General features: G+C 33.8%; 1 long non-coding RNA gene across 1 annotated transcript; it reads right to left on the reverse strand.

Annotated features, from left to right (window-relative positions):
• Positions 1 to 1,168: 1,168 nt before the first annotated feature.
• On the reverse strand, positions 1,169 to 5,172 carry LOC113701815 (uncharacterized). The gene is made up of 3 exons (XR_003451013.2): positions 4,922 to 5,172; positions 2,179 to 2,233; positions 1,169 to 1,387 (listed from the first exon to the last, which is right to left on the reverse strand). It is a non-coding gene; the product is annotated as an uncharacterized lncRNA (long non-coding RNA).
• Between the last annotated feature and the right edge of the window lie 2,046 nt (positions 5,173 to 7,218).

Here is a 7,218-nt window from a genome sequence, read left to right on the forward strand (position 1 = left end):
TTTTAAAATGAAAAACACATTCTTTTGTAAATATGTTTTTCATCGCGAAAAATGGAGCGCGACAAAGAATAGTGATTTAATGCGCTTGTGTGGCTCAACTTGAGCCTTTGCTCACTAAGTGCATAGTTCTTACACATTAGCAATAAAATCAGTTATCGTTTCTAGAAAAAAAGAAAAGAAAAAGTGTTACCTGCTAAAGCATGAAACACAAAAAGTGAATATACACGGCAAGTGCAATTTTTGTATTGAATTATTTTAAGTCCATGTTCAATTTTCTTAAATCATTTAGTTTTCCATTTTCCTATAATAAAACTAGAAATGAAGTTGAGTGAAAGGAAGTATGATAAAAAGTCTCATAAATGATAGAGTCACAATGATATGGTAAAGCTAAATTCTCAATTTTGTGTACATGTCATGTTAGTATGTGTACATTAATAGTTATGTCTGTGCATTTATACCAATTTGAATGTGAATAAGGTTAGAAAAAAGTGTTACTTGTTGAACTTACAACACAAAGAACGAGTACAGACACTTTTCGGTGAATATGGTTTAGTTAAATACAAGTGGCAATAGGACGCCAAAAATCCTAATATTGTACATTGTGTGTATTGTTATACATTGCATTGTAGATTGGATAGATATTTATCAAGTTATTTTGATGTATGATATACCTATGGTTTCTGTTGTTTGGATGACTATTTCAAAAAGTGAATAAATCTATTAGAGGTTTTCGATTGTTATTCTCAGGAAACTCTTGATGCAATATTAGGGTTGCCATCATATTCAAGAGTCTTATTTTTTCAAAAAAGTGAAAAAGGAAGAAATAAAAAAATTAGATTTAGGAGTTTTCTAGAGATTAAATGTGCAACGATACATTATAACTCATGTCCATATTTGTTGGATTGTTTAACCATAGTTATTAATGTGGCGACCCCACTTCCCCCTAAGGCGAACCAAAGGGTTGGCGGGCCGTCTGCCCAGCTCTCGCCAGGACTCACGCAAGCATTCTAACCCAAAACCTTTCAAAGAATAACCTAATCTATTACAAAACAACTTTTCCCGAATAGAATCATCCTTAAATCTACATTAACTTCAGAGATAGCAGTGATAAAATAACCAGTCGAGTCCCTTAAACGTCCTACGTGCTACTTACCAAAGTACAAAGTCGTATCAAACCGGATAGATGAAATGCATAAGTCCATAATACAACTTACAAGCCAAGAATCGAATTAGGGTTTACACATTTTCCAGCGTCAAGTGGCAATCAAAAAAAAAGGAAATTACATTATCCCAAATAACACATTACAGCCCACTGAATAAGTTGTAGTATTCAAATACAGTCCAAGAGAAAAACATAATTAAGCATCTAGCTTTCAGTTTCCAGAACCTGTTAAGGAAAACATTAAACGTGGGGTGAGCTAAAGCTCAGTGGTGCCCCAAAACATGCAATCACATAATTTCAAACAGCGATTAATAACTGCACAAATTTAACCAGTTAGGAAAGCGTATAACAGCACAAGGTAGGATACGTGGGCTCTCAGGAGCCATTTCCCTCGCTTGATCACCAATGATCGTAGTTGACCCTCCGTCAACTCTCACTACTTATAATCCATGTAGATCCACTTATTTTAATCCTAACCCGTCACCGTTCATACCTCTGCTTCGGGCCCGAACTTCATCTACCGACGCAGTATACTCGAGATATACCCGTATAAAATTTGTCGAGGGATTCACCCAATGACGTGATTGCAATCAGACTCATGCGTCGAGGAATTCACCCAATGACGTGATTGCAATCAGATTCATGCGTCGAGGGATTCACCCAATGACTTATTGTAGTTAGATTCAAGCGTCGAGGGATTCACCCAACGACGTAACTATATTTAGATTTATGGTAGTTAGATTCATGCGTCGAGTGATTCACCCAACGACGTAACTACATTTAGATTTATGGTAGTTAGATTCATGCGTCGAGGAATTCACCCAACGACGTAACTACATTTAGGTTCATAAAAAAAAAAAGATTCACACAAGCCACCACTCGAACGGCTAGTGCGATAAAGTACACACTGCTCACTTCGATAGATCAAAAACCATTTAACCCATTTTGACAGTTATCACATAGCAAGTTGATAAAGCACTTAACCACATAGGCATAAAACAAACAGGGACACTCACCGAGAGTGGAGGTCAGATATCAAGTTGGAATCGAATTCCGCGTCCTCGCAATACCCTAAAAAACCAGGTTTTAAAACTATAAGTGTTGTTATACGGGTTCTTGGTTTATAAATACAATAATGTTATCTGGTACATAACTAGTTTATCTACTCCAAATAAATCAACAATTTCCCTAGAGTTAAACTGATGAAAGTGATGAAATACTTCGTAGGATTTCTTTCTTTCTAGAGGCGCAAACCAGAACCAATTTGCTTTGAATAAGATTTCTTGCCAAACAAGTTTTCTGCGCCGTTTATTTAAAATTATTAAAATCAAGTTTGACCTTTAAAGTACAAATATAACACTTTCAATTTCTATTCAAGTTTCAGGTTTATAACTATAAAGGTTTATCGAGTATATAACTAGTTTATCGTTTCGAAGTAAATTCAAAGATTTACTTAGGTTGAAACTTGGCAAAAGTAGTAAAAATATTTCTTGTAGTTTTCCCTATAAAAGGTAATTAGTATTATTTTCTTGAGATAAATCGACAAACCACTTAATATCAAAACTAGAAAGATACTTCGAAAGATTTCTTTTAAGCTATGGTTCTTGTAAAAATTGTCACTAAAAACTATTTTATCTAAAATAAAGTTTCTTGCTGAGCAAGTTTCTACATTTTTAATTAAAGCTATTAAAACTCTTATTTTGGAACTTTTCCTACCGACAACTATCCAAGGCAAATCTTCAAGAAAGAAATTAAAATAAGACTTGGGGTTTTCAAAAGCTAGAGAAATTATTTTCTATAACTATTAAGGCTAGTTTAAGCTAAAGGAAAATTTATCGAGTTGGAAAAATATTTTTGATTAATTTGATCACAGTTACTCGAGTTCGCAAGGTCGAAACGACTTTCATAGTTTTGATTCCATTTCACAATCATATTTTGGATCAAATATGGCAAAATCACATAGCAAATCACTAGGGCTTCGTCAATCATTAGCCCTAGATTTCAACAATTGCATTTCTGATAAAAATAAAATTGAACGACCAAGGCTTCATCAATCATTAGCACTTGGTTTCAGCAAGCCCATCATAAGCAAATAAAAATAAAAGTAAGGCCTCCAAGACATTCCAGCAATTAACTTTCATCATCCAGTAGTACTTATAAAGTCATTCAAATGGCCAAGGGCTTCATCAATCATTAGCCCTTGACAACATTAATCACTTCCAACCACAATTTAATCAAGAATTTAAATCACAAGTAAGCTACAAGTTCAATTCAAATCAAAATTTAATTCCACGAAGAAAACAGGACATTCATACCAAAACAGTCTACTTCAAGGATTCACAGACAGCAGTACACATGGAGGAAAAATACGAAATTTCTACAGAACAAAGGCCTATGTTTCTAGTTTCAAATGCCACTGACGGCGCCTTAAACGGATTTTTCTACATCAAGATATAAGCATTCTATTGAGACTGGTCAGGGACATCCGAAAATCTGAAGTTTCATTCTTTATTTGTGAAAAACTCCCTTTTCTCTTTTAACACCCAAATGTTTTTATTCAAACCATCCATACACTTCTTATAGAACCCCAAAACACAAACTCCAGACATTTCCATCCATCAAAACTCAGGGAAAAATTTAAAAATCAAGTTGAGATCCCATCTCAACCTTTAATTATCACATAAGAAATTCCAGCAACTAATATACTTTAGGTCCAGTTTATCCCTTGGTTTAAACAGGGTGTTAGGTATTCAAATTCAGCATTTAAACACTTAGCTAGCTATTAAAAATTTCCACTTCGAAACCAATTTCATTCAGTGACTAGAATCATCCAGAAAATCCAGAAATAGTTTAAAATCCAAAAGAAAACAAACTGGAAATTTCTGATCATACCCCTCGGCTATTCCAGAATTTTTCCAGCCCTTGAGTGTTTATAAATCCAATTTTCCTTGGCTAAAACATGGTTTTAGATACCCAAAATAGTCATGCAAAAACTTATCTAGCCAATTAATATTTCCAATTCAAAATTTAACTTAAACAACAGCTGCAAATCCTCAAAATTTCCAGAATTTCTGCACAGCTAGCTTCGAACAAACATACCTGCAACAGATTGCATTTTTTTATTTTATTTTTCTGGTTTAAACTAACTAATTAGCTGTATGCAGAGCCTAATTAACTTGTTATCAACCATCTAATCATGGTTATTAGTTTAAACAACAACATTAAACCAAATCAGGCTGCAAAAATTCAAGCTAAACTCTCGGCCAAATCAGAAACTTTCCAGCTTTTGTTTAGTCACAAACCAGTTTTTTTTCTACGGTTAAATCCTGTATTTTGCACTTAAAACTCACATGCACAACTGCTGAATTACCTAGCTATCATATCCAGACCAGAAATCAGTTCGACAATCAACAAAATTGAACCAAATTAGGCTGCTATAATCAAGCTAAACTCTCGGCAGAAATTTTCTTAACCCAAACCAGAAATTTCCTCTGCTTTAACACATCATCCGAATGCACAATTCAACATGCATGGTTTAACTCTTCAAGTCTTCACTCAGCTAAAGACACTTAGGTGTTCAGATGCCACAGAAAACGCAAATGGAGTTGCATTAACTCCTCAAAGTCTCGATAGCAACATTTTGTCCAAAACAGAAATTTCCTAATGGTTTGATTCTAGTAGCCGATTGTATAATCTAAACATGCAAGCTCAGATGCAGTTTGCTCAACTAATAATCAACCTAATTAAACCAGAAATTACCTCAGCTAGCAGCTAATCCTTCACACGAAATATTCCAGAAATTTCTCCCCTAGCTCTCGGCCAAGTGCAGTCGGTGGTCTTTAGCTCCTAAATTGCGGCTGGAATTTGTTGTAGCTGGTGGCTTTGAGGTCGGTTGGTTGAAGATGAAGAGAATGGTATCTCGGTATTAAGAAGGAAGAAATGGTTTGCGGTTTTGTTGTGCAGAGAAGGAAATTGAATTTGTGGTCTTAAGCCGTGAGATAGATTGGATGGTTTTGTGGTGCCGCTGTTTATGAGAATGGTTTGCATGTAAGAGTGGTTTGCGTACAGATTTGGTAATAACTGCGTGATTTGATTTGAGGTCAGAGGTTCCGTTTGGTTTGCATGGAAAGGTAAGGTAAGGGTCTTTTCACTTTGCTCCCTAACTTCAACTTAATATCTCAATTCTAACTTAATTCTAAAAATTATCCCCAAGCGTGATTTAAACGTCTAATTATACCCTAATATACCTAAACCATTTTTATCGAATAATTATCGATTACACTTTAATATTAAGGTTCCTAGTAATTCCTACATTATTTAGCGATTAAATTAGTTATTAGAATTTCCAATTATTATTTCTCAAGAGATAGAGTTAGTCCAACTCGAAATTTATCAATTTAGTAATATAAAGTCAAGTGAAATAATAATTTAATACAAGTGTGTCAGTTTACACATAAAAATTATTTTTACGCACTTATTGTGAAAACACAGAAGGATAAGACTATAATTATCGAAATTTTCACGCCTTAAGTATGTTTAGTATATTAGTATCATATTTATCTAAAACTCATTGGTTTTCATCTTAACGCGGAAATTCCTATCAACATTTAACATTATTAACGATTAAAACTAGTTATCGGAAATCAAAGAATTTATTTTAAAGTAATAGAATTAATCCAACTCAATAAATATTAATTTAGTATAGCAAACCGAATAATTCAATATTGGCACAATTATATTATTTATTACATAGAAATTATCTTTACACTTTTATTGCAAAACAATTAATTACAATACTAGAATTCAAAGAAATTAATTATTAGATCAATGAAATAGTTTACCATAGAAATATGAAGTTAATGTAACAAAACTAAGAAGTTTAGTAGTTTAGCACAATTCTTTTATTTTGCACCTAACGTTTATTTCTACGTACTCATTTAAAAACAATTGGACTTAGTGCTAAAATTTATTAAAGAATTAAAATGTAAATAAAATATGCACTGATATTTATATGTCTATTTTCAGGGTTCTCACAATTAAACCCGGCCTGGCCCGACAGTCGAACCGATCATTGGGCCGGGCTGAGTTTTAAATAAGATCGCTTGAACAAGCAAACTGTTGACTAGTCAACGACCTGGCGGTCTAACCGGATTAAATTGAACAGGCCGATTTTGTCCACTAACCGAGTCGGTTCATTGGGCCGGGCTGAGTTTTAAATGAGATCGCTTGAACAAGCAAACTGTTGACTAGTCAACGACCTGGCGGTCTGACCGGATTAAATTGAACAGGCCGATTTTGTCCACTAACCGAGTTTTGTGGAAAAATTTAGTTGCCTTTGCTAGAGTTCGAACCTTGGACCTCTGGCCAACACTACAATATACTTACCGCCAGACTACTTCGAAATATGCTAATAAAATAGCTTTATTATAATATATAAATGTTTTGTCAATTCTATCTTTTTTTTATTTCTCTAAAACAAATTTATTTGGAATCTTTTAATAAAAATTTATGACCCTCCAAACTCTATAAGTTATAAAATGGATTTCAAAAATAACATATTACATAATTTATTTTAAAGACAAATATTATTTTTAATAATTTTTTGCACTTAAAATTCATAAATAAGCTAGATAATTACACTAAACATAGATAAAATTTTACACTTGAAGTTTGGTGTATTAGTAATAACTTTGAGTGCGTTTGGATTGCTAAAATCTGAATTTATTACTGATAATGCACCTTAGGATGTTTGGACAGGTTATATATTCCACGAAATGTACCAAATGTATTCATAGCTGATTTTTACCCAACTCTTTCCACATAAGCATTATTGAGTAGTTTACCTCCACGTACATAATGGATGAACGGCTCAAGATTACTTCCCATTATTTTTGTCCCTTTCTGTATGCACGTTGTGCAACAGTGCAAGTCACAAAGCTGCAGGACGCTTTAGCTCCAACCACCCGACCTGCTCAACATTTAGAAATCAAATTTCGTCGTCTCTCTCCACCGAATAACCACAGCCATTTAACACATCTGCATCTCAAGTACCTTTC

Source organism: Coffea arabica, chromosome 1e, assembly GCF_036785885.1.
Source record: "Coffea arabica cultivar ET-39 chromosome 1e, Coffea Arabica ET-39 HiFi, whole genome shotgun sequence".
Classification (NCBI taxonomy): Eukaryota; Viridiplantae; Streptophyta; class Magnoliopsida; order Gentianales; family Rubiaceae; genus Coffea; species Coffea arabica.